Here is a 27368-nt window from a genome sequence, read left to right as displayed (position 1 = left end):
TGCAACACAGTTGTGACTTGTGCTTTTAGGAAGTTAGTATTTACGACGTTAAGTGATGCTCCTTCGTAGTAAGTAAAAGTAATAATCCATTTCCCTGATATGAATAAACTTTTTAAAAAATGTTTTGTTTTGTAAAGACCAACCCATAGCTTATAGTCCCTGGCTTCAGATGACTGCAGGCAAAACTGAACAAACAACTAATAAAGTTTGGAGTAGAAATATGGGCAGGAAGAACAGGAAGCTGGGGCGAAGGAGCTACTGTTTACATGAAAGGAGAGCACTACTGGTGCTAAAAAGTGGCATTTCAGGTGAGTCAGCCCCAGAGTTGGTCTAAAAGTTGGGAATCCTGCAGCTTCCTAGTTCATTTCTACACCTCTCACTGTTCCCAGATGAGGAGCATACAGTGATGTTTTTCGCACCTTGGAAGGAGAAGAAATAAATGTTGAGTAGAAGGGTGACTGCACTACAGTGTGTCATAATGCACCACCAGCTATGGTGTCACTAATGAAGAAGCTGATGGATGAGATATTTACTCCACAGCCTGGAGGGAAGAGTCCACCTTTGCTGACACCTACCTCTGAGCAGTGTGAGGGCTTTGCCCTGAGAGCAGTATGTCAACTGCAGCAGCAAAATCCTCCTTTTCCTTGTGCAGCTGGATGCCCTTTGGAAACCTCCAGTTCAAGCCTGATCCTGCTTAGCTTGTGGTGTGGCCTGAGGTGATTCAGTCTACGAGGCAACCCACTGCCAGCCAGGGTGGAGGTCTCTGCTCCTGGGGGACCTCTGTCCTGGTGGAAGAGTGGAGGAGGGACACAGGGAATGAAGCCTGCTGTGGGGGAGAAGTGCTGCGGTAGATTAAAGCAGCTGCTGAGGGACTACTCCAGTGAAGCTTGAAATCAGATTGTTTGACAAACATCATGTTAGAAGCACCTGGCTGGTTCTGTTTGCCCCACAGCTCCTAACCTCAGAGAGAAAACAAGGATTTTCACTGCTCCAGAATCGCTTTACTCTTCCCTCTTCCCTTCCCTCGCTATGCCCCAGAGGGCAGATAGCCTGCCTGCAGTGAGCAATGGGTGTCTGCTGGAGATGGAGGGTGGTAGAAGGCTTTGGGAACCTCTCACCCTGATGGCATCCCCCCGTCTGAGAGACACAGAGCTTATGGAGAGGTGGGTTTGTTTGGTGTGATTTTATTTTATTTTTTTCCAGCTCTGATTTTTGTTCTGCCTCATTTGCATATTGTGTTTTTTTCCAAGCCTCTGCATCTCCTTTCTTCCCTTTTTTTTTTTTTTTTTTTAATTCTCTTCTCTCTGCTAAAGATTGCTCCCTAACTCTCAAATGTCCCTCCCCCGCCTCACTCCCCCCACTGCATTTTTCTTTCATCCTTTGTTCTTGATTGCTTGTGCCCGGGAGCAAAGAAAGGAAAAGGAAAGGATACCATCTCTCTGTGAAATATAGGAGAGAGAGAGAGAGAAAGGCAGGCAGGCAAAGTTGTCAGCTTGGCAGAGTGAGACAGAATCCATCTCAGGAACACGCCATGCGCCTTGAACACACGGGATTCACCTCCTCCATTACACTTGCCGTGCCATGCCATGTGGCTCTGGTCCTGTTAGCCCTGGATGGGAGTCCCCTGCAGAAATGTTGCTTTTGGCATCTGCTGCCCCGGGGGAATGAAATGGGGATCAGGGATGGACCAAAACTGCCTGCAGTGCCAGCCGAGATTACTAACAGGGTCCTGTGCAGAGTCCCCTCCTGGTCCTGGTCCCACTGTGAATCTGCTGTGTCTCTCTCACACAAGAGTGTAGGTAATCATATGAAATGTGTGTGCATGCTGGCTGATACATCATGTATTCTCTTTCCCTCCATCTCCTCTCCCCCTGCATCAGCAGCACTGCCATAATCTCTCAAAATCAACAGGCCATTACAGTCTGATGTAACTCAATGAGTACTCTGAGACAGAAATCCTGCAGTGTACTTAAAAATCCTAATGTAGAAACACAGCGCTGTCCTGCATTTTCTCTCCACCTCATTTTCTGGTTTCTAGTGTAAAATCAGCATTGTTCTGTGTCTGCACATAGGGTTTTTAGCAGAGTGGTTTGCTAGGCTTCAACTAGCTTTTTATTCTCTTTCAGCTCTCAGAATCTCAAATACAGAGTCTGATCTCTTCCCCCACCCTAACCTTCTCCCTTTTTTCCATTAGCTTTTTGGTGTGATGACTTTCAGCTTGTGCCTTGGGAGAGTGGAGGTCACAGAGACCTCGCAGAGGCCCTCTGTTTTGTCTGCCTTTTACCCGTCTGGCCTGTCCCTTGCCAGTGGAACGTGTGCTTTTGTTGATTAGACCCCGTGGGTGGGCAGTTCAGGTGAAGATGGGCCATGCTGGGTTTTGCACAGAAGAAATGTCTTTTTGCTGTTTGCTTTGTTTCCCTAGAAGAGCTTTATCTTGTATGTAGCCTTGCATTTCAATCTTCCTTTTTAGTCCCCTTCCCTGAGTTTTTGTTGTAAAGCCATGTTTCTGCTCGAAGGGACTGATTTGTAAGCTTTGTTGGGAAGGGGCATCTACTCTCTTGGTATTTGCAGGTTATTCCTGTTTCTCATAGGACTCTTCTGCATCTGAGACCTAGGTTGCAGGTTGATGCAATGGGGTAGCCCAAACTTCCATGTCATATCCCACAGAACTGGATTTTTTGTTATTATTTTGGTTACGTAAGATAAACATGAATGATGGATGAAATTTAGTGAGATACTTGCTGTATGAATCATGTCTACTGTCAATGGTTCTTCCAAGCCTCTTATACTGGCATCTTGCTGGGAGGACTGGGGTATCATGGTTTGCGTGTTGCTGCTCTATCCATGGTGAGGTGCTGCTAGTTCTCCTTTCTGACCTGGCCTGAGAAGGAGAATAAATGAGTTGCTTTGAGGTGGAATTCCAAACCAGGATGCCAGAACATACTGTACCCCATAGCTCTTCTCCAGCCTGCCTGGGGTCTGAAGACAGGCATTGAACAGCTTATCAAAACCTGTAATACAAGCTATGCCTTTGCTGTCTAGGATTCTGTGCCTGATGACAGTGACTTGGTCTCTGTCATGGTTTGAGCCCAGAGGGCAACTGAGCACCAGGATGCTGTTCACTCACCCCTTCCCCCTCAAGAATGGGAAGGAGAAAATAAAGCAAATGTGCAGGGGAGTTGAGATAAGGACAGTGAGGGATGACTCACCCATTATGGTTAAGGGCAAAAGACAGAGTTGTTAGGGGAAGAAAAAAAACCCATCACTTGAATTCAAACACTGACAAGGACAACACTTAACAGACAGAGTGGGACAGTGAGAAGCATTACCACATCTTAAAAACACCTCCCCCCACCCCTCCTCCTTCCCCGGCTCAGTTTTGTTTCTGATTTCTGTGGCTCCTCCCCCCCTGCTGCACAGGGGACAGGGAATGGGGGTTATTGTCATTCTGCTGCTTCTTCCTTCTTGGGATGGGGAGAGTGGGGAACTCTGTACATTCTTCCCCTGCTCCGGCATGGTGTGCCTCTCATGGGAGACAGTCCTCCACAAACTTTCTTGGTGTGAGTCCTTCCCACAGGATGCAGCTCTTCCCAAGATGCTCTGGTATGGGTCACCCCTGCATGTTGCAGCCCTCCCAGCGCCGAACTACAACGGTGGGGCTGCTTCTTCCCACAGAGTCTCGGCCTCCTTTGGGTGCAGCTGCCTGCTCTGCTGTGGGGTCCTCCACAGGCGAATCTCTGCTCTTCTGGTGACCCTCCATGGGTGGCAGGGGGGGTGGCCCTGCCATCTCAGCATGGGATACAGGGGGGGTGCACTGGCACACACGCACCCACCCCCCTCCCGCCTCCTTCTTCCACTGACCTTGGTGTTTACACAGGTGTCCTTCTTGCAACTCCTCCTCACAAGTCCCCCCTCCCCCTCCCAGGTTTCCCTTCTTAAATACGTTATCACAGAGGCACAGCCACCATTGCTAATTGGCTTGGCCCTGGCCAGAGGCAGGTCTGACTTGGAGCCAGGGAACCTTCAAGAAGCTTCTCACAGGGGGCCACTGCTGTAGCCCCCTCCCCTGCTAACAAAAACCTGCCACACAAACCTAGCACAGTCCCCTTCAAGAGCAGTCTCTTTTGCTTCTGTGGTCCACTGATGTTGACTAATTGCAGGCAGAGAACCAATACAAAAGAGCTGACAGAGATGCATGATTTTCATTAGCTGTCAAAAAGAGATGAGCAGTTAGCAGAGTCACTTACCTCTTCTGCCTCCAGGCCTAATCCAAACCTCTCCTTTATGGCAAGAGTAAAAATGGCAGATTAGTGATGAAGTCTCTTGTTCAGAGGAACTACTTGGGGTTCTTGCCAGTGGCAAAAGTACCTGTTTTAACCAGGTAGTTCATCACCTAGAACTCACCTCTGATGGGGTGGGTCCTTGGGTATCTCAGTGCAACTGAAGAAGCATGGTCTTTGCTTCAAGCCCTTGGTAGTGTCAGTTGCCAGAGGCACACTGCCACGCTGCTTGGACTGCTGACCCATTTGGTCTGATACACTGTCTTGGACACTGGCTGTGATGCTGGAGCTGAGACCAAGTGTTGATTGGAAGGTGAAGTTGGAGCAACAACTGAGAGAGAAGCTGCTTCGTTATGTCTCTGTCAGATGGCTTTCATATACTTTGAAATGTGAGGGTCTGTACTAGTTTATAACTGATTTCCTATCTCATACCACTGTGGATGCTTTCATTATCCTTAGAAAAGTCTAATTGAATTAAGATACTGGCCAGTTTTTTTCTGGACTGTCAAAGCGACTCTATGTGCTTCTGTCCTGTGGCTGCAGAGGCTGTGATTTGGCAAGGCCTCCCCTTGGGTGGTGCCTGCATAGAAGAAACTTCACTTGTCCTCCATATCTAAATATCCAGGAAGCCTCCTGCCAGAACTGCAGGCATTGGAGATCAAAATGAGGGACCCCTCTCTCTGTTCATGCTTATCCATACATCCAGCCAACATTTCATAGCTTATCGTCCACTGGTCCCCGTCACACCATTACAGCTGCCTCAGCAGCTTGAGCTTCCCTTTTGCTTTACTTTCCCTTCTCTTCACCCCCTACCTTGCACTCCTTTAGAGAGAAAGCAGCTTCTTGTCTGTCTTGCTATAAAATCTGTCCTCGGGTACAAAAAGCTCCTGTACAGCTGTGTGACTCTGGAAGAGACTTGCTGATTATCTCTGTTTTGTTGGTTCTCTCTCACATCTCATTTCATCTGAAAACACTCTCTTTTCCCTCTCTTGTCCCTCTTAGCGTTTCTCTTCTCCTTCCGTTGTAGATATGAGCAATTGAGTCAGTTGGGAATATTGATTAAATGTTTTTTTTCCCTTTTGGAAAGCGTTAGTTTATACAGTAATAAGTGTCTGTCTAAGACACAGCATTTCATACAAGTTTCACAGGGAAAGGAATGCGGTGTTGTCCGGCTGCCCAGAATATCCCCTAGCCTGCCAGCTTAAAGGCCCTCCTCAGAGCTAGAGCAAGGATTTGCATCCGAGGTGGTGGGCAGAGCGTCTTGTTGAAGGTTGTCCTTACCGAAGCAGATCCTGCTTCCCAGTCATGCAGGGGGAGACAGCAAGAGGGAAAGGAGTGAGCACCAGTGGCTTTGGAAACCAGCTTTGTCACCAGCAGCCAGGATCCAGCTGTGCCTTCAGGCCCTTCCGTGAGGAGGCGGAGAGTCTTGTTTTGTTTTGTGTTTTGTTTTCTTAAAGCTTTGAAAAGACGTGTGATCTACTGCAGTGTAATTAAGGTATTCTTAAATCTGTTTGATTTATCTGATGTGCGATAAGTTTTTCCTGGAAAATGCCTGCCTGTCGGAGGGTGAAAGGTCAGGACTGGGTGTCAAGTTACGATCCAGGTACTTGTTGATGTGATGCACTAAGAAATAGTTTGTCAAGCTGCAGGTTTGTATTAAGTGGTACTAGCAATGCCATAGATGCAGTAACATTTACACCACCTGCAGCTTAGGGAAAGAAGGTATGCCATAACACTGGAGGGAAGGTGCTGGATGAGGACTCAACACACCGTGCTTCAGCCCCAAGTCTGCCTCTGCTGACGTTGTTTAACTTCTCTGCATCTCCAGAAGAGGATGCACCGGAGGGCTTCCCTTTGTAAGCTCTGTCAGCGGGTGTCTGATGAAGAAGGCAGGAATTAGGCTTGAACCCCTTCCAATTGAGCTGGGAGAAGGGGAGCAGATGGAAGAACCTGAACGGAAGCAGGCTTACACTTAATCTGTACTGTTCATGATTTGGCGTTGAAATCTATGGCTTAGAGATAAGGCAGTATGGGGGTTTTGGTTGTGAGTTTCAGGTTGTTTATAAGGGCATGGCTTTGTGGTGGGTTGAAGTAGATACAGATCAGCACGATTGCCAAATGGAATGGACGCAGTTGCCTCCCATGTTCCTTGTTACTGCTGCAGGTGTGCTGTGGTAAACTAACCTAGTAAAAATACACGTTTTTAGCCAGATCTAGTTGGGGAAATGTGCTGAGGGAGGGAGGGAAGAGGCAGGACGGACTTGTTTGCCCCTCTGAGCAGAAGTAAGGACTTGGATTGTCTTGATGTTATCCAACAACTTGTTTTCAGCTTATTTAGCTAACTCGTCTGCCTCTACCCTTTGCCCTCTTCTGTTATCCCCATTTAATGGTATTTCCCAGCTTCATGAGGGTGTGATGAGGGTATCGCAGGCTGAGAAGTGATCAGCTGCAACGTGTGTGTGTATACACATGTGCAAGAAGGAGAGAGACCTATAATAATAATTTCTGCTGGCAGAACCTCTGTGGGGCAAGAAATGGCACTGGCAAGGGCTGCTGAAGGGATGGAGCGGGCTGCCTTGGCACAGCCAGGCCTGTGCAAAGCTTTCCAGCATGCTGCCTGGCCCGGGTGTGTTGTGCTGACCATGCGTGACTCAGGCGAGCACTCGCCTTGGTGGCATTTCACAGTTTGTCTGTAACACAATAGCGCCGGAGCGCTGCCGCCCATCAATTCTGAAACTAAAGGGGGTGGCAGCAGTGGGCAGAAACCTATTGATTGTGCTGTAAATCAGAAGGCTAAGGGAAAAAGCCCAATTCCCAGGAAAATTGCAGGTCCGTCTCTCACCTGCTGCAGGCAGAAGGGTCTTTCTGCCATCTCCTCTGGGCACGCGCAACATCAGTACTTAAACCTTTTGTGTGCAGGGACAATTGGTAGTCCAGGGTCTAAGATCAGTGCTAATTCTTTCCATAATTTGTGCAGGCAAATGATGGGGCTTCAGCAGGGCTGCATGAGGTCTGATAATGATGCTAGACTGTTCAGCCTTGCTTGAAAAGTAATCCCAAAGAGAAATGGGACACATCAGCTGCTGGAGCTAGTGTGAGCCAGTGTAGGAAGGAGGCATAACTTGATGCCTCTGCTTTTGGGATTGATGCGTGTTTTTGCAGCAGAAGACAAATATCTGTGCCATAGAATTTCCCCTCTTCCTTTTGCAAGCAGTGGGTTCTGCCCCTTTGTGCCCTGGTGACCACCTGGTTTTAGGAATGGAAGACCATAGAATTTCACTGGTGTCAATCTGTGAAAGAAGACAGCTCCAGGAGGAGCGAAGGTGTTGCTCTGGTGTGGGATGTGACCAGATTAACATGGGACAGAGATAGGAACTGTTGCCGGGGCTGGAGAACGCAGTGGAGTTAGAGATTCGGGGGACACGATGAATTGCTGGGCAGGAGATGGACAGATGGAGAGAGATCTTGGAGGAGGTCCCAAAATTGCCCTGTTCAGTACATTTGGGAGAGTCATCGCTCTTCTCATCACGCATATGTTTTGGGCATGGGCCAGGGGAGGTTTCAACAGAATCAGAATCACAATCTCAGTTTAAAAAAAAAAAAAAAACCCAAACAAAACCAGACTCATTATTTTGGGGTCATTTTTATATGCATTGAGAAGCTTTTTTTAAAAAAATAAAAATCTGTTAACTGTTAATACCTCTTGGTTTTCTTACCCTTCCATTCTAAGAGGGAATTTTTGCCAGGCTCTGGATCAAGTATAAACAGGAGTTTCACATAGATTGAGGACAGATGTAGAAGCAACCTGGGAAAAGTGGAATGACAGGAAATTATGTTGGTCACAACTGAAATGCTCAGCACAACCAAAGCACTTGAGCTAGTGAACCTTTTTTACAGTACGTGTTGCCCCTGTGCCATAGATTTTTTTTTTTTTTTTTTTTTTTTTTTACTGGGAGCAGATGGAGAAAACCTCTGGGGGTGGGATATTTCTCCTTTGACTGGAGAAGAGCCTGCGTGCACTCCAGAGGGAGGAGAGTCACACCTCTTGCTTTACTATGTCTGGGTTAGCAGGAAAGCTCCACAAGGATCATGGCTATACTGAATCTGTGTTTGCTTAAGGTGCTGAGGGATGCTGAGGTCAGACAAGCTTCCTCTGCTGCAGTGGGGAACTGTTATAATAACTGCTGTTTCTGCTGTTATGGGCCACACAACGATGAGGTATTTATTAGGCTAATGAGCAAATTATAATTCAAAGCGTCAGGATGAACAAAAAAAGAAATGTATGTTAGCTCCCAACTGGTAATGGTTGTAGGATCAGAGTAGCAGAATTCTTGAATTTCAAAGTTTTCCCAAGTGGCCAGTGCTTGGATGAGATGCAGCTATATATGAGTATGCGGTTATATTCTTAAACTTAGAAATGTATGTGTGCGTTGCGGTCACAATATAGAGAATGAGGGGAAAAGCAACCTTACCTCATTTCCTGCCTTTTTCTATGTGAATTCTCATTCATAAAGCACAGAGAAGGGATATTTTTGTACAGTGTTTCCTAGGGGGATTTTTTTTTTTTCCCTTGCTAAAAGAAAATGCAGAAAACTTTGGTCATGCATTCAAATGCAGCTGTGTTTGGTTTGTGGTGTAGAGGTCTAAGTGTGCATTAGGACATGACCTGCCTAGTGTACCTGTTTTGTATCACCTCCATACACAGAGCGGGGGGTGTGTGTGTGTGTGTGTGTGTGTAAACTATATTGACCTGCTATGCAAAAACAGTTTTGGATTACAATTTATCTGGGCTGGATTCAAATGGTGGCCTCAAGGAGGAACGGTCTTTAATCATTCAAGCTGAATGCTGCCTGAGTTTGGAATCTTGCAAATATGTTGGCATTTATGTAATAAATACAAACTTTAAGAGTGTTTCTTTTCCTTGAGGAACTCTTGACTTCATAAGCTTTTCTTGTGAGCTGGTTGTTAGGGCTGAGAATTTGCCACTGACTCCCTCTCCCCACCCCAAAACAAACAAATAAATAGAACCATATGTAGTTGACTTCATCCTCCAAACAGCCTCTTAGGCTACTTCCCTATGAAATCAGCAGCTTTTTTTTTTTTTTTTTCTTTTAAGCTTTGAGACATGCCAGACCACCGTAGGCTGCATGGAGAAGGAAGATGTTAGCCCTAGTGATGACTCGAAGTCAGCTGTCAGCTGGATCCAAAGTATCAGTCATTTTCCCATAGCTAGAGTTACTGTAACATGTTTTTCTTGCCTCTATCCCTGTGTGAAACGAGCTGCTGTAGCAAAGGGGTTTTAAAGACACTCTTTGTTGTTTGTTTTTTGTTGTTTTTTTTTTTTTTTCTAAAATAGAAACATTTAATCATCTTTTAAATCATACTTCTCAATGTACAGCCAAATGACAGTATTTTTTTCAGTGCCTGTTTCTGGTTTAGACTTGGCATAAATCTGTTTCGATTTTTCAGTGGTGCAATCCGGTTCTGACGATGAAGTGACCAAGTACAGATCTGATTCTGCATTTTATTCTGGCCGATACTACTGACTTCCCATGTGGTCTTTGCTTAGTCACTTATAAATTTATCTTTTATTTCTGTTAGTTTTGAAATCAGGGTAGCTTTTGGTAAACTCTCACAGGTTTTGTGGCAGTTTAATATATTTGATATTAGTAGAGTGTGCACCAAATCCTAATATTAGAGAAGGAGGGAAGCACCCTGTGACCCATTAGAATTAGGGTGAGAGCATGAAGGTACAGAAAGGGACCAGTGACAGTGGCAGAAAAAAAGGAAGAGGAAGTTCTGACCAAGGGGTATGGGAGGGAAGCTGCGGGGAATGTAAAGGGTTATGCAAAGAGTGACATGAAAGGAGATGCTGCAGATCAAAGAAGCAAAGAAGTGGAGCACAAATGAAAACAATGGTTTGGAGAAAGGTGGGTTGAGTCAAGGAGTTGGAAGAAAGAAAAGGGAGGGAATAAGGTAAAAGGTTTGTTCAGGTCAATTAGCTTTATAGATTACATTTGTTTGATTTTTACTTTTGAGGCATTACCCTGTTTCTAAACTTGGGGCAAAATGATGCTTACTTTTTTTTTTAAGCACCTGACCACTCTGAATTATGTTAAATAATTTGGAATAGGAAGACCTCTAAAATTTCCTCTTGAGGTCATACTGGTGTCTGATCCCTAGAAAATAGCCCCTCGAACTCTTGAAAGTGTTAACGGCTTGGCATGGTCCCCTGCCAATTTGTCCTGGTGGCTTTCAGATTGTTGTCCTGTGTTGTGGATGAGAACTTCCTAACATGTAAAGCATTTAAGAACACCAACTAAAAGTAGCTACAGAAGGATTATTGTCTGTGGGTTTTTTTTCTTCTTTTACTCTTCAGGGAATAATGTGCCTGATTTAAATCTGTGTCTGATAATGCCTCTGGCTTTGTTTGTTTGGGTCTCAGTGGTGGTTGTCCTCTTTTCCCTACTGCCAGTTCTGCATGTGAGGAAGGAGAGGCAAGGAGACAGGGTGCAGTGAGGGTGGTTTGCAATGACTTGTTTTGGGAAATAAGAGGGGGGTGGCCCATGCTGGGTTGAAACAGGGGGGCTGGGAGTGCTCCTGTTCCTATTGTTCTGCCAGACCGTTCAGCCACAAAGCAACTGGTTTTCAAAATTAATGTTTAAGACTTCCCATTTTGAAAGATACCAGTTTAAAACATAATGAAGCACAATAAAAAATGTTAAGACCTGTACTTTAAAACTACCTGAAGATGGGTGAATCACTTGGAAATTCTCCTGGCAAAAATATTTGTATTTTCTCTCCCTGGATCAGTATGTTGAAGTGTGTAACCTTTGGGTCTCACACAGCTTCTGCAGTGACTAATTAGGCAGTGGAAAAGCAGAGAAATCACCTCACCTCTGACCGCAGCACTAGTTAAGAAAGTTGTGGAAAATATAGGCAACCACTGCAATCCTGGGTTGTGAGAGGGGGTGGAGATAGAGCAGCTGTCTTCCCCAGGGCTCTGGTTGGTGTTGCATTGACTAGCAGCACTCATAACTGCTTCTGCTAAAATTAATAAGGAGGAGAGGCTTGTTCCTTAATCCTGGTTGTCTGTAGGAGCCAGAAGAGACTTTCTGGGGGTGCTGCTGCCGCCCATCACCAGTGGCACAGAACAAGGCAGGTGCCTTGTGCTGCCAGCAGCGTTGGGCAGCGTCTGCCTGCAGGACACAGTGGGATGCGACATCCTAGGCAGGATGGACGAAAGGCACCGACGGACGCAGCAGCTGCTGTGTTGGGCTTTTATCTCCTCCTTTGCCGTCAGCGCGTCTCCTTCAGACGGTGACAGCCCTGTGAAATCTTCCAGGAGCTGCAGTGTTTGTCTCCCTTGAAACTTGGGAGGGCAGAGGACAGCAGGGGAGAGGATTGGTGGGTTTTTTTTCTTGTTTTAGGCTTTTGTTTGCTCGGGTTTTTTTCCCCTGGAGAGCGCACACCTTAGTATTTCAGGCTGGCTTTTGCCTTCAAGAAATTCCTGTGAAACGATCAGAGGATTTCAGGGTCTGTGAGATGCTTCTGTATTTTGAGTCCTAATCACTTAGGTGAAAAAGAATAAGTAAATTATATATTGAACCGCTAACTGGTGCTGAGGCCTGGTGGTTTCCATGGCAACTGGGCTGGAAATAGCTGCCTGTGACGTCACCAGCACGGCACAGGTAGAGTTGCATCCCGCCACCGTTTCCCCCCTGAAGAAGTGAGCGTGGTGGGTGCAAACACCTTGACGTTGCAATTAACATATGCAAATATCCCAGCCACGCTGGGGTACCTGTCCAATACCAGGGTACACTGAGTTCACCAAGCACGCAGCAGAAATGTCTGGGCCCTCTTGCAGGTACTGAGGGAGGCTGGATCCCCCCACCCTGCCTTCTCCATGTTGCCCACGTTGGGGTGTGGAGCCGCGGGGTAAGGCCTTTCAGCCCCATGTCCGGGTTGGGGGGCTCAGGTCTTCTGCTCTGGTGCCTGGTGATGCCCCAGTTGCCCGAGTTGCTCCTCAAATTCATCTTACAGCTGCAGCATTGCACATGAGAGGGGAGGGGTTTCTAAACAGCTTGGCTCGGATACCTTTTCTTCTTTCTGGAGATGGAGAAGACCTGGTAGGTTTGGTTTTGGTCCTTTTTTTTTTTTTTTTTTTAAATTTGGTTGGTGTATTTTTTTTGTTTCGTTTTGTTGTTTTCTGGAGGATTTGGTTTTATTTTCCCTTTCTCTTTTATCTTTGAGATGCCAGGAATGTAAACTCTGGTCTTTTCTGGCATTGCTGAAGGACAAGTGGGAGGTGTAAATGAATCTATGTGAATATTTAAAACCTTAATTGAAGGGGTGAACATGGTGAATCTTTAACAAAGGCCTTCTCTACTCAAAATATTAATTACTTGTTGAAGTAAATACATTTTAAGCAAAACAAACAACCAGCCTGATTCAGCACGGTTATTTGATTATCCTCATAGAGTCAAGAGTGGAGGTTCTGCCTAAAGCCTCTTGCACTGTACTGTACTGTAGGTACAGGTGTGTCACACTCCTGTGTGACAGGGACCATCCCACACTGGAGCCTGGGTAGACATTGGCAAGGTGGAAATGGAGAGTAAGTTGCTGTTCAGCTGTGGAATTGAATATCCTTTAGCCAGCAACGACAAAAAATCCCACTCCACTGATCTGATTACCTAGCTCTACACATGATCAAAACACAGTAGATGTGATACTTCCTTCTGCGCGTTTTCTGGTGTTTGCGTTCAATTTAGTTTTAGCTGTTCCGAGTGATTGCATTTCCAGTGTTTTCCTGAGAAGATGAGACCATATGCCTCCCTGTTAGGGTGATTTGTCCTCTTTTCTCCACGCAGCAACAGGCCTATGTTTTTCCTTTCTTGGTTTCCGCTGGACCTGAACATAGTCCAGGTAGTGTTGAACAATCCCCTTTTTTATTTGTACCTGTCAGAGGTTTGTAGGCAGTTCAATTCCCAGCTCGTTGGCCATTGCTTAGCAAGCTCTCATATTTAGTCCTTGTGTTTATAAATTGATTTCTGGATTTTGGTAATGTGCTTGTTACTCTTCTGCAACCTTCTATTTTGTCATGAGTTTTTTGAGTAGGTTTAGCCCAGAACTAAATACCGGCTTTTGGATATGGTTGCAACCAAAACAATTTGAGGTTTGTCAGCTCTAGAGGCTGCTGATAATAGTGCAAGCACACCTATTTGCTTGCAGCAGTGCCCACCTATACGTAGAAGTAGCTCTGTTACAACAGTCCTCTCCAGGAGGCTGCCCACCGATGCATCCTGCATCTCCTACGGCTGCATCATTGCAACGACTGTGAGTAAAAAATGCTGATGTTTCAGATGCGATGGCTGGCTCTCTCGGGAAGGGTCTCATGCTGTCTCTTCCCTTTGGTCAAAATAGATGCACTCTGGATGATGTTTTACATTTAGATGTAAATGCTTATCTGTCATATAGGCATAAAAACATTCAGTGTTTATAATGGGAAAAATGACACAGGGCAATGGATGGGGAGTTTCATTGGGTGCTGTGGCTTGCTGAGTGTTGTTTGCAGATAGCGTGCTGCACGGACCACCTATTATGCTTCACAGGCCAGCAGTGACCTGTGGACCACAGTTTGGGTGATGCTGTTCTAGGGCCTTATCTATACTAGGAAAAGGAAGACAAATGATGCATAGTTTATCGTCTCATTGTAAAGCTAAATGACATTGTGGGGTGGTTTGTTTGTTTTTTTTTTTTTTTCATACCAGGAGTTGATTCTTGGGTGTGCTGCAGCTGTGTTTCTGCTGCCAGAGGTGAAATAAGTGTCCTGATTTCATTAGTGTAGATGCAAATAAATGTACTTGGAACTACAGAAGACTCCTATCTTTATCATGTACCTCCTTCTGGAAGCATCTCCAAGTATTAGTAGCTCCTTTTTCCTTCTTTGGATGGACTACTTTAAATCATTCATATTGGTGTGGCTTCCAGGATTTTTTCTTTCCCAGATACTTGGTTTGTAAGCAGCACCACCAAGAAGTGAATAGATGCAAATATGAAAAATATGAAGATCTCCAAAACCTTACTGACAAAAGGGAAACCTTGCAATGCATTTCACTGCTGCCATTCCTAGTTAGCTGTGCTACCACTAGTGACAAGGCAGAGGAGTTTGAGCTCTTCTGTGGCTCATTAGAGGCAACATCAGAATTGAGAAGAACTGAACACCTACTGCTTATGGCTCCTGAGCAGTCCTGAAAACCAGGTCTTTGTTTAGACGCCTTAGCGTTAGCTGAGCTTTTAGAAGATGCTTTCCTTATTTAGACCTGTAGCGATCAGGTAGGGTATGATGCGTGAAGGACTACAATAAGCACTTCTGTCTTAAGGTACCTACTGCCATTAACACTTGCAGCATTCCTCAGGGTTTTCTAACACCTATCTTTTATGCATTTGTCTTTCAGAAGGTGAAATCTTTGGGCCAAAAATGGACACAGTTTTGTGATATAGGCATATTAATAGGATGAGAAAGAATGTCACTGCTGAATGTTCCCATCCGAGTTGTTGGCAAATGCATCTGTCAGGAAGAATTCAGTGATGGGTATTAGGATAATGAGCCACAGGGAGGTGGACTATGACTTTTCACTCCTTGTCACCTCTACTTTTCTCCCAATTCAGGAGGTTTACAACGGGTAGTTCTTGGTCTCTGCAGATGCTGTGTATTATATCTGTGCAGTGGTATTGCGGGGGAAGGGTGAAAGGTGAGAAGATAGGGGTCTTTTGCAGTGAGGCTTGCTCAGGTCTCAGTGGCTGCAATCTCCAGAATTAGATGGTTTGTGTTTGAAGTTAGGATATCATCAGTGGGGCCTACTGAGATGAACCGGCTGTTTATGCGCCCTAAAAATACCACTTTGTCTTCCCTCTGGTGCAGGGTGGACGGGAAGGGGAACAGGACTGAGTGTGGGGCTCAGGGAATGAGAGGGACAGAGGGTGCGTGGGGGACAAACTTCCGGTGGCTGGAAGGAGTTGGGCCCCGTTTAAAATGGCTGCTGCCGCATTCAAGGGGCCATTTTAAGTGCCTGTTATCCTACTCTCGCTTAAGGGTGTAATTTGAATGAATGTGAAGCCAACAAAAATGTTAGATTCCAGTACAAATCTGTTCTGATTTGGGGATTCATCTGAGTCCCAACAATGCGTAAAGTACTGCGGGATGAGAGGTGATATATTGTGGAAATGCAAGATATGAATTTTATATTTATTACTGACTTGGCAGGGTGCTTTTCACATCACCATTCTGGTACAATTTTGATTAGATTTTTATGCTGAGCATCAGAGAAACACTGCTCGTGTGTACGTAATTCTCTCTCCCTTTTGTGCTTCTCTTCTCTGATAAGGAGGACTCTGTGCTGATGAAAGAGACAGGGTTGACAGTCCTTGCACTGTAATGATACAGTTTAGACAATGCCAGTAAAAACTTCCTCTGCCAGTGTGGAGGACGTGTGTTGACACGGAGCAGAGTGTCGCTAGCAGTGGAAGGTAAATTTCTGTGTCTTGCCCAATTCCTGACCTCTGCAAGAGTTCGGAAGATGATGGTAGTTTCTGTGATGTTGATGTGTATGGGGGACCTGTTCAATGGTCCTCAGTCCATGTGTTGCTCTCATTTGTCACAAATTGTTGTCTTGTAATGGATTTTGTTTACTCCCAGCATGTGCTGGCTCTGAACTAGCACTGAAAGCAGATAAAATGCATCTGCAGATGGAGTGCTGTCTGTTCTCTTGCAGGTACTTGTTTGCATGAAATGGGTAAGCATCAGGAAAATACCCTTCTTTATATGCTACCTTACGAAGTCAGAGTTCTGGGGCAGTGGTAAATCTGTTGTGTATATTTATATTTAGTTATTTATACAACCCTTGTCTTTTGTACAGAGCTTTTTACAAGCATTGATACATGTGTATTCTACCTTGCTCTATGTCAAAACTAGTAGCCGTCCCCATTTTATAGCCTCATAAAGAACTGTGTTGTGTGGTTTGAGATGGTGCAGAAGGTCTGCATCAAAATTGGGAACTGAACCCAGACTTTTGGGATTCTTGGTTCAGTGTCCAATACCAAGGAAGAATGGGGGAGAAGGCAGGATGATTTTTGTGCTTATTTAAAGATACATTTACATATGTTTTTGTTGAATCTGCTTCTGGAGATGAACAGCTTCAATGGGGCACTTTTTGTTAGAATAATTGTCTCAATAAGGAGCTTAAAAGGATAAAAATGTAGTAGTTTTTTTGCATCTTCACCACAAACATCATTGCAATTGTATTGCAGAAATGCATTTGGCTTGTGGCATTTGGGGGAACCGAAAGGTTTGACTCAATCTGATATTGGCAGAGCAAAATGTATGAACAGACAATTGCCAGCAAGTTGATTTACCACGATGAGATTATAAATTGTCATCTGGGCTATAGTAGTTTGATTCTGTGATCCTTCTTCGTTGCAATAGGTAGTAAAATGTTTGCTTAATCCATCAGGAGGTTGGTTGGTTCAGTGTTACTGTGACTCAGCTGGCAAATGGTAAGTTGTTAGTCATGATAACTCAGTTGCTTACTTCTGCGTTTGCATCTCTTGGACTGATTTTGGTGGGTAGCCATTGTCAATAGAAGGCAAGTGAAAGGAAAAGCCTGGGAGCTACCTGCTTGTAATCACTCTCATCACTCCCAGCCTGGATAGAAGCAAAGCTGCCTGTGTGGAGCTGCTGGCTGGTTGGAGGAAAAAAATGGAATAAGTTTTGTCTGGGTCGAAGTTGCTGACCTACTGAAGTAAATTTGTCACCCTTATCAGAGCTGTGAATTCTTATATTTAAAGTTTTGTCAGCAAATAGACGAGACTTAAGGTGGTGTTATATGGGTTAGTAGTTCAGTGCCTAGCCTGCCCTCCCCCAGGTGGAAGATTGACTCTTTGCAGAAAAGGTGGAGAACCTTTCCCTTGCTGAGAGACAAGCTGGCCTTTCAGACAGTCACACATTAGCCCATACCTCCATGTTATCCAGCAGTGATATGTGAAGTCAGGTGGCTCCAGCCTGTGCAACGTGAACTTGTAGTCTGTGCCCAACCCCTGGGCTGCAGAACTTCTGTCCAGGGTGTAAAACTAAATAGCCCACATTTGGGGCCTGCCTCTCCAGGGGAAAACCTTTCTTGCAGTGTAAAACCATTGTGCACTTAGGCTTGTTTATGCAGGGAAGTTGGCGTGCAGTAAGCTGGGGTGTGAGTTCCCTAGCTCTTCTGGACTATTTTGTGTGGGCATTTTTCATACGCAATTAAGAGCTGAGCTGCTAGCTCTAGTGGTGTCAAGTAAGAGTGGCTACAGCGTGAGCTGGTGTGCAGTGCCTGGCGTGCTGTCTGCTCGGAGCCCAGCTTGTTGCTCCCTTCCCAGGGTAAACAAGCCCTTGGATAACATTCTGATTTTACAGCAGGCCGTGTGGGATCAGAGCAGTGGCAAGGTGATGGGGTGGTTCCGAGGAGCTGCGTGGCCATCAGGGCTGTGCGTGCCACACCAGACACAGCTGGGACGTGGCTGTGGACAAGGCAGGAACATCGGTAATGCAACTGGAAAGTGCCGCTATGGGAAAGGGGGCAGCGTTCCAGAGAGCGGAAGCAAGGGGAGCCCCCGGATCCCGCTGGCTGCAGGTCATGCCGGTGGGACCCTGCCTCTCCCCTGCCTTTGCCCCTCACTGGCCTTGGCAGAGCCTGCTGGCAGGCTGCTGGTGCTCAGCAGAGGAAGGAGGGGAGCAAATGCTTCCCGCGGTGGAGCACGAGCTGGCATCTGAGCAGTCTCACCTCTGCCCCAATGGCTCTCGATGGCCCTTCCTGGCTGCCTGCCGCCTCTCCCCAGCTGCCAGCCCCCTGCCCGCCGGCAGGCACCCCATCCACTGCCCGGGCTGGCAGCAGGGAGGTGAGAGGTGGGCTGTGGAGAGGACCAGCGTCCTCAGGCCCCCGATCCGCCCCGCAGAGCAGCCGGCCTCCCCCTGGCTCCCCGTGTCAAGCGCGTGTTTAAGCTTGTGCTAGTCTCCTGGACACCTTCCCGGTGAGTTTTCCAGAGAATGACTACAGATGAAATGCAATTAGACACAGATGGACGGGGGGTGGGGGAGGGGTGGGAGACGAGCCGAATTTGAAAATGGGGGGAGGGGAGCAGTTAATTGGAGGCCGGGAGGCAGACGGGCGCGTGCAAGAGAGAGATGTGTGTGAGGATCAGAGGTCCCCGCTGGGAGATGCTCGCTGGGCCGGGGCCGGGAACCTGAGGAGGTCTCTCTGCTCTCAACTGCTGCTGCCGCCACTGTTGTGGTTGTTGGAGAGCCAGAGGGAAGCAGCAGGCGTGTCTCAGGGATGATTAATCATGTATGGCAGTAGCGAGGAAGGAGGATGAGGTGCGCACACAGAGACCAGCACCTCGCCTACCCTTGTGCGCCTTTGGCTTGCTGACAGCAATCTCTTCTGCTCTGAAATCCAGCCCTGGAGGAGGGCAGGCAGAGGGGGACCGTGTTTCGCCTGAGCTGAGACAGCTCTGTACCCACCTCATCCTCTGGGATTTGTAACTCAAGAAACTTAAATCTCCTGGGTCTGGGGAAGAATGAAAAAAACGTGAAAGCAGGGAGTTGCGCTAGTCCAGGTGGGAGGAGAGGCAGACCTGATTGAAGGTTTAATTAGCAAGGAGCATGGAAAAAATAAAAGTGGGTTTGGCAACAGCAGGCTGCAAATGCTTCCCAGTTGGAGAGGTGGGGACAGGGCACAGAGCAGTCCAGACTGGTGCAGGTGTCCCTTTGCCTCAGGACTTGTCAGGCTCCTCTCCCTCCACACCCTGGCACTACCTGAAAAAAAAGAGATTTAAACATGAATAGGTTTCTGTTTGGGGGAAGGAGTTTGGTTTTAAGTCTTCAGGATTCGACTTCTTACTGCTTTGAAGAAAAGCTTAAGAACTAGAAATCTGCTTTTTTTTTTTTTTTATGTGCGATTTTTTTGAGTGGTCAGAGTCCTGCACAGGGAGAGAACCAGAAGATGAGAATATCAGAAACTTCCAAAGTAGGAGACACGTGGTTAAACCAGGACCGCTGGCAGGCCTGCAACTTTTAACCAGGCTTCCCAGTCTAATGGCCATTACCTGCAGTGGTCTGCATGCACATCTTCCCCTTGCAATTTCCCCTTGCAGTTTCTCCTGCAAGTAGCTGAAAGCATCCCCTTTTCTCTGCATCCCCCATCAAAGCTAAGGCAATATTCTTCCCACTGTCAGCGTAATTTACCGTGGATGATGTCAAAGTGGTCATACTTATTCCCCTTAACCTCAAAGACTCCTCTTTCACGGTCTGTAACAGTTCTTTTTGGGATCTTTGAACTGAAGGAAGGTGTTCGACTATATTTTCCTGCCCCTTATTTCTCTCTGCTCAAGACCTGCTCAGACATCCTTAACTACAGTGCTGTCTTGTGTCACTGAGGTGGGATCTCTGGGCTAATTTTTGTAGGGTTGCTTGGATGTGCTGCATTTGTCCCTGCAAAATAGCTAGAGAGTTATTTAATGCTTATAAACAGCTCCACATTTTCTATGTGCCACTTCCTTGTGCAATGCAGAGTAGTGGCCAGAATCTGGAATGTACTAATTTCTTTTTTTTTTTTTTCCTTAATTCTGATAACTGTAGCTAATTAGTATTTCACAAAACTAAATATTATCACAAAATAAGAGAGGAGTAGGGCATACAGATTGTTTAGAGGCAGGACTGGAGTGAGTCTCTCCGGACAGAGTTAAGTTTGTTGTGAAATCTGTGCTGCAGAGCTATGGAAGGCTAGCGTACTGCTGATGAGGTTAGAGGTACCTCTGCAGGGTTGTTTTGGGATCCCTGAATTAAAAAAAAAGCAATGTAGTTTTCCAAGCAGAATCGAAACATGTTGGTGGCATCTGAAGCTGACAAAACCAAGAGCTGGAATAAATACTTAATGCTCCTCCCTGTGAGACCTCTGCTCACAGCCAGTAGTCATGGAAAACAGGACAAAACAGATGTGGATGCCCGAGCGAGTGAATAGTGTTCCTTTATTCGTCGCTGTTGTGAAGTGAGGTGTTTTCCTCTCCTCACCAATTTGGCGAGCCTTCTTTGTCGTGGTGGTGGCGGGAGGAAGGTGCTGGAAGCAGCTGGCACAGGGCACTCGCATCAGCCCAGAGGATCTAATTTTGGGATTTGGGCAGCATGATGAGCTCCTCCACTGAGGCCATGTGGAGGGACGTCTGTGCCTTGCCTGAGGGGACGGTCTACCCATTTTGAATGGAGGGGCCAAGAGCAGCTGGAGGGGCAGGAGGGCATCCGTGTGCTCGAGGCTCACACAGCATCGATGTTTTAATTTGGAGCTCTTCCTCTAAGGGTGAGCAGCAAAGGTCCTCTGTTGCCTCTCCCACGTCCACCAAGGGGGTGAATGGGAGTGGGGGCTCGCTATAAGGCTTACCTTGCGGCGTACATGATTTAAGAGAAAGGAAGAAAACCAGGGACAAGAGGACGTAATTTGCTCATTGCTCATTGGCAGAGAGGAGTATGTTGCTAATTAATGTGAACTATTGATCACGTTTGGACAGAGGTGATGCTGTGATGGGGAGTAGCGTCCACCTTTGTGCTATTGGATGATCCAGAGGGTTATTTAGCCATTTTCCAGTCCAGAGATCATTTTGGCAAGCCTTCCAGCTTTGTGTTGCACTCCAGCACCAACAATGGTGGCAGTGGTGGGGTCCCTGGCTTCCTGGGGACCGCAGCTTGCCAGAGTGGGGGTGGGCAGGACCCGACACACACACACACACACCCCCTTCCGCCTCAGGTGTCACCCTGGGGATCGCCTGGCCCCATCCCCTGCCTGGGGATGCTTTCTGACAGTGTAAGGGGAGCTTTCGGAGGAGCCGGGGGCTGGCTGCCAGGCTGTCTTTAATTCCCCCAGCTGGCAAACAGGAGGCCTGTGTCGGTTGCCGGGGCAATGGCGGGAAGCTGTGTTAGTTTAATGAAGCATTGGGAAGGCTGCTGTTTATTTCAGGGGAGCGGGGGCTCTCTCTCCTGCCAGGATGCTCCCCCGGGGTGGAGAGGTGTCTGCCAAAGGGCTCCTAGGCCCCCGCCGCCACACTCTCCCCCTCAACTGCTGCCCTCAGCCCTTCCCGGGGTGTGGAGGCCAGGGTCAGGCCATCCCTCAGCACAACATGTCTGCCTGCCACCCTTCTACCCAAGCCCAGTGTGTTTGGCGCCATGCTCTCAAACTTGTCCTCCTCCGAAAGCGCCTGCCCCTTCCCAGTGAAAGCCCCCCCTGCCCACTCCTGCATCAGAGGACCTAGTCCTCGCCCTGTGCAGGGTGCCTCCATCCCCTGTGCTGGGATGCTGGGATGGATGCCCCTTCCCCTTCATTACCCACCTGGGGTGCGTCAGTTGTCTGATTGGGGTGTTGAACTTACACTCATGATTTAAGCAAATGAAGACTTAAAGCATCAATGTCTTCATAGTAAAGGTGACCTACAAAGGCGGGAGAGGAGGAGAAGAGGGGGAAAAAAAAAAAAAAAGCCTTGCATTTATGCCCCTTTTCCAGTGTTTCTTTATGATTTAAAAAGGACCAAATGTGGGGCTTGGGCTTTTTTATCCTTCCTTGCTTCTTTTCTTCCCAGTGTGTTATTTTGAGTACAAAAGGATTTCTGGTCTTGTTTAACCTCTGGGGGGGAGGGGGGATTCAATGGACAACTTGAGCACTAATAGGCTTATGACTATTCAGATAAAACTTCATTAACTGATTATTTAAAAAAATAAGCCTTATTCAAACCTGCTGAAAATCAAGGGAGTGTAAATGGGTGTGAACAAACAAATACTAGGTGGAGAGCTTGTTTGAAAGTTCAGTAAGCCGTGTCCATTTAATACAAGGCTAAGAAAAAGCCTCTCAGGCCACAGACCCATGAATTTTCAGGGAAAAAAGGGCAAAATATGACTATTGTCTTGCAAAGTAAAAAAAAAAAAAAAAAAAGGCCTTTGCATATGTGAAAAGATGTATTTGGTAAAGATGTATAAACAGAAATGCACCTGATTTTTTTCCCTCTCCCCTCCCCCACTTTTTTCTGGTTCCCATTTAAAATGCCGTATAAACAAACGCTGTCCTGTATGGTGGTTCCTCGGCTGGTGTAGCAGAGCCTCCCCTTGTCCTGCAGGAGCAGCTTTCCGCATCAGCCCTTGCAGGACCAAATTCCCCCCTCCCCAAATACAACGGCACTTTACCCACCCTGCACCTGCTGGTGTGCCTGTGCCCTCTGCCGAGGCGGCAGCATCCCGTGGGGGTTTGCAGGTTGCCTGTGCCAGCCCTGCCATGTGGATGGAGGACAAGGAGCCCGCATCAGCCCAAACTCTCCGACCCCCTGTTGCTAGCCTCCCTCTCTGGTCCGTTTCTCTCTGTACGTGTGAGTCTCACGCCCTGAGGACGGCTGGTAATTAAAAAACCTTGGAGGGGGATATTATTGAGTTAACAGTAGTTATTTGTCAGGCTGCTGGAGGGGGGGGAGAGTGATCTATCCCCAGGGAAAGCTGCACTGACGAGGGGTGGGGGGGAGCAGGAGGGAGGAGGAAGTGGGGGCGAGATTGGCAGGTGACTGCCAGCTCCGAGGAGATGACAGCGGCAGCAGCTCCGCCAGTCCCACTTGAACACTGCACTGCAGGTACTGGGTTAATGGGTGGGAAGTGGTGAAGAAGAATATCAGGGTGGGTGGCTGGAGGGGAGGGTGTTGGCGTGGGGGAGTTGATTTCTGCTAAACGCCAAGATAGAGATGACACTCTATATACATGTAATCATTAGACTTTTCATTCCCAAGAATATTTTCCTTCATATATTTTTTTTAAAATGCAGAGAAAGCTTTCCCTGAACCTGACAGTATTCTACCTACAATCACTTCCCCCTTGCCAATATTACCATGCTCTACAAAAACGGTTTGAAATGCTGTACTATTTTTGACCATTTCTTTAGGATATCTGTAGTGAAATTTTAATTTTTAAGGTGCTAGGAATAGGCTCCTCAGTCCCACATCATCTCCATGTAGCAAGGCCTTTTTACTGAACGTGAGACTGCATTGGAATCTAAACCTCACAATTTTCTTGTTTGATGATACTGACTATCCAACTAGAAAATTCATGTATCCTCTTTTTGCAGGACTGGCAGGTTAGACCTAGACTGAAGTCCTGATTGACATCTGCAGACAGCATTCTTGCTCATGCTCTCTCTCTCCCCCCTGCTTGCGCTCTCTCTTTTTTTCCCTCTTTTTCCCTTTTGCAGGGCAAAACATCTGTTTGCAAAGGGCTGGGGACATGCGCTGCACAGGGAGATAAAAGCAAAGAGCCCTCATCCCATGTAAGAGTTCACAGATCTGTAACTCATGGGGCTGGCGACAGGGTTTGGCAAGGGTTGAAATCCTTCTTTCTCCCTTCTCATATGTTTGAGTTTGAAAAACAAAAACAACTGGGGTTATCTCAGATGTGCAATAGTGAGGATTTAGATGTCAGCTTCGCTATCAGCTTCATTCTTTGTGTACAAAGAGAGAAAGAGGATCACAGATTTGCACCTAAGCTACACAGAGCGATGCCTCTGTTTATCACAGCGAAGGAAGCCCATGCCTCTCCCCTTCACTACAGCAGAGTTAAGCCCCAAGGGCCTTACGCAGGCAGTGCCTGGGTTGGAGTGCTGTCCTCCCCCTCCCTGCAGCAGGAGCCAAGTTTAAGGAATCATCTGAGAGTTCAAGGCACATGTGTGATTGTAGACCCACATGATATATAGCAAAGAGAGGAAGCTTCAAAAATGTCTCTGTTCTAACGTGTCTCGCTCCCACCACCAACAGCCCCCTGTGAAGTATTTAGCCATAAAAATATTGCCTTTTCTCTTTGACCTGCTGTGATTGTGGAGAGGGCCACCACCTACACCCGTGCACCTGTGGTGTTACAGGTTTTCATTCAGACTAGGTAAGGTGTTCTGAGCTGTGAAAACAGCTGATGGGCTAGTCTATACATCCAAATTAACCTATGGCTCAGGTACTGTACTGGTGCGCTTATCAGAAACACCTGCAACAAAAGGGGCAAACTGCTTTTTATTTTCCAGCACTGACATAGACATGCTGATTTGTATTACACAGAAATACATATTTTGACTGGTTGACAAAGAAAATCATGCCCATGACAGATTCTTGTCATGCAAGTAATCCTAGTAAATGGAAGCATGACCAGTGCCATCCGTTTTGAGGTGTTTTCTGTGTGGTGGTTTCCAGAGTCCTGGTGTGGCCCGTTTCAAGGAACTGTGTTTTAACCTGGTGACTGCCTGCAGTCTTCGCAGAACAGCACTAGGAGCTTTGGGCATTTAGCAGCTTTGAAAATTACATCATAGGCATCTTAAATGGTATTTTTCAAGTGTGCATTGGTTTTAAAGCTTAGCAGCCAGCCTTTTGGCCATATATATAGATCACACACACACTGAACTGCTTACTAGGAATGGCAGTTATTTGAATTCAAAGAAAAATTACACGTTTCTCTCCTGCCTTCATCTTCCCCTTTTCTGTTTTCTGTGTGGAACGAGGATCCCAGGGATGCACCTTCTGGTCCCCAACATGCAGTGAGACCTTGAGCTGGACTGTGAACCTACTTGGCCTGTCAGTTTTGCTAGGGGTAGAAGGGGCTTGCCATGTAAAGTGCTACCTGCTCTTTGGATGCTTGCACTACAGGCTGCTATATTTTCACTGCTACTAGCGTGTGGCAGCAAGAGTTCAGATGTGTACAGCCTTGCTTGAGGGTAAAGGGAACTGAGAGAAGACACCAGCAGAAAATACAAGCGAAACCCCAAGTTCAGAGCTCACAATTAATAGGACTGAAATTTTGGGCAAGTCTCAGGGTAGTAGAAGCGGGTAACACAAAGACAGCATTGGGAGCTCATTTTAATTTCAACCATCTTGTGCATGTGTGGTTGGCTGTCTTTGTTTAAAGAACTTGGCCTTCAGGTAGATTTTATTTGGACGGCTTGCTTATCCAAAGAACATTAATGACTTTCCTTGAGGAGTTCCAGCCAGTACCTTTGCACCCCAGTTCTCCTCTAGCCCTGTTTTCTCTTTTCCATAATCTCCCAGTGCCCGGCAGCAAGCCTTTAGGGTACATGCGCAAGCGAAAGGAGCTTGAGTTGGGGAATTAATATTCCTGGAACATAACACCAGCAGCATGCACACGCTGAGGAGAATATTAGAGCTATTAGCGGTGGGAGTTTGGAGTGCATGCAATATCTAGATGGAGAATTCAGTGTGATTAATCTGCCTCTAAGCAGCAGCCTCCGGGCTCTGGGAATTCTGTGGCACGTTTGAAATCAGAACTTTTTTTAATTACCTTTCCGCATCAACAAAACAATCGCAGTTGTGTGAAAATAAGCCCATTCAGTCCCTGCCCTCTTTTTTTTTTTTCTTTCTCCTTTTTGGATGAGACGCACTACCAAAGCCCTGACTGTTGGTCCCAGCAGCTCTGACAGCACTTTGCACAAGTGCAGAGGGACTTAGCCTGGGAGCCTTGGACAGCCTCCAAGTCAGGTAATTGTGTTGTGGGCCAAGTTGGAGCAAGCCCGTGCTAGTCGGTGTGCGTGTGTTAGATTCCTTCCTCTTCCCCACTTCTTTATTCCGCTTCCCAAAAAACTCCCGTGCCTCCCTCTCTCCCGCCTTCACCTCCTCGCCTTGTTGGCATCCTGGTGCGCTGGCAGCCATGTTGCTTCCCTGCCACGGGCAGGTTGAGAGAGATTCCCCAAGAGAGGAGGAGTGGGATAAACATGGAGGTTTCTCTCATACAGTCAGCAGGGTGGAAAAAAAAAATAATACAAAAGATGAAAGGAGATTCAGTCAGTATAAAAATGGTAGCAAAGTTGTAGCCAAACAAGGAGCAAGACTTGCTGAAGGATATGAGCTTAAATGGGGACCTCCCTGCATGCAGTTCATACCTCCCTCTCACAAACGGAGGCAGGAGAGTTTATTCCTTCCATTGCAGCCTGGTTTATTGCTGTACTGGCACAGAGAAGCCGTAAAACGACAGGGGCTGTGGCTGTGCCCAGGGCTGGGGCAATGTCCCAAGGCACTGGGATTCAGAGTCGTGTGAGAACGGAGCCTTCAGCTGTGGAGGAGCTCCCACCTGGAAAAGCATCTTCTGGCTGCCTGGGTTTTATGCTGGAAGCATGTATAGTCACTGGGGTACAAAAGTTTCTGACAAGCACCTCTCGCCCCTGCCCACTGCTGGTCTTCCAGTGCTGCCGCTCGTGCCGCTAGCCCTGCAGGGCACCTCAGGCACTCCCGGGGTGCTTCCGCTGGCCGGCAGTGGCAAGCCGGGAATGTACTTGCCAGCCGGTTCATGGCAGGGATCTGGATCGTCTCCTCCTTGCTTCTCGCTCGCTCCACGTACAGATTTCCCTCCTGCTGCACTGGCAGGCTGTGGGAAGGGCAGGCTGCGATGGCAGTGCTGTTTTCTCCTCCCTTCCAGGTCGGTGCAGCGATGGGGAATGCTTTGCAGGTCTCAGCGAGGGCAGGGATAGAGGCTTCAGAGAGGAATGGACACACTGTTGAGGAGCACAAGCTGTCTCCCCTTTGGCTCTGCAGTTCAAATAACTTCATAAATATAATGTTGTCTGCAATTAGCACTGTTTAATTTTTTTTTTTTTTTAAATTTCACTTGGCTGTGGCTGTGCCCTTGGCTTATCCCTCTGAATTCCTGGCCTTCAGGCACAATTAGCATGGTGCAAGTGTTTGAGCAGCCTTGCTTCAAAAGGAGAAAAAAAATATTCCATTTTAAACACAAATAACGAATTTGGGGTGGGGGGAGGGGGGCTTATTTACCAACATATTTGAGGTTGCATTAAATTTTGAGAAATTGATGTTAAAAAAAATCTTCCAGCTGAATAAACAAAAAAACCCCAAACCTTACAACTTTGCAGGTCACATTAAGCCAATAGCTACTTAATAACCCTTCTTTTTCTTTTAGGGTTTATTTCAGAAATGACCACAGAAGTCTGTATCATCAGCTTTTGCTCCCAGAGCAACATCCAAGCATTGCCTTGTACT

The 27368-nt window shown here is 46.9% G+C and overlaps 1 protein-coding gene across 6 annotated transcripts in view; it reads left to right on the top strand.

The window, feature by feature from the left end:
• TCF20 (transcription factor 20) overlaps positions 1 to 27368 on the top strand; it is a 132576-nt gene that overhangs the window by 28459 nt on the left and 76749 nt on the right. The window contains exon 1 of one of the 6 annotated variants that reach the window (XM_074826814.1): positions 1048 to 1163. The exons of the other annotated variants lie outside the window; for them this stretch is intronic. The gene's annotated coding sequence lies outside the window, so the exon portion shown is untranslated. Of the gene's footprint in view, positions 1 to 1047; positions 1164 to 27368 lie in introns of those variants that run through there. 6 annotated transcript variants of the gene reach the window in all.

This window comes from Strix aluco, chromosome 5 (assembly GCF_031877795.1).
Source record: "Strix aluco isolate bStrAlu1 chromosome 5, bStrAlu1.hap1, whole genome shotgun sequence".
NCBI lineage: Eukaryota > Metazoa > Chordata > Aves > Strigiformes > Strigidae > Strix > Strix aluco.
Note: the sequence above shows the minus strand (reverse complement) of the source record. Positions and strands in the feature narration are given on the sequence as shown.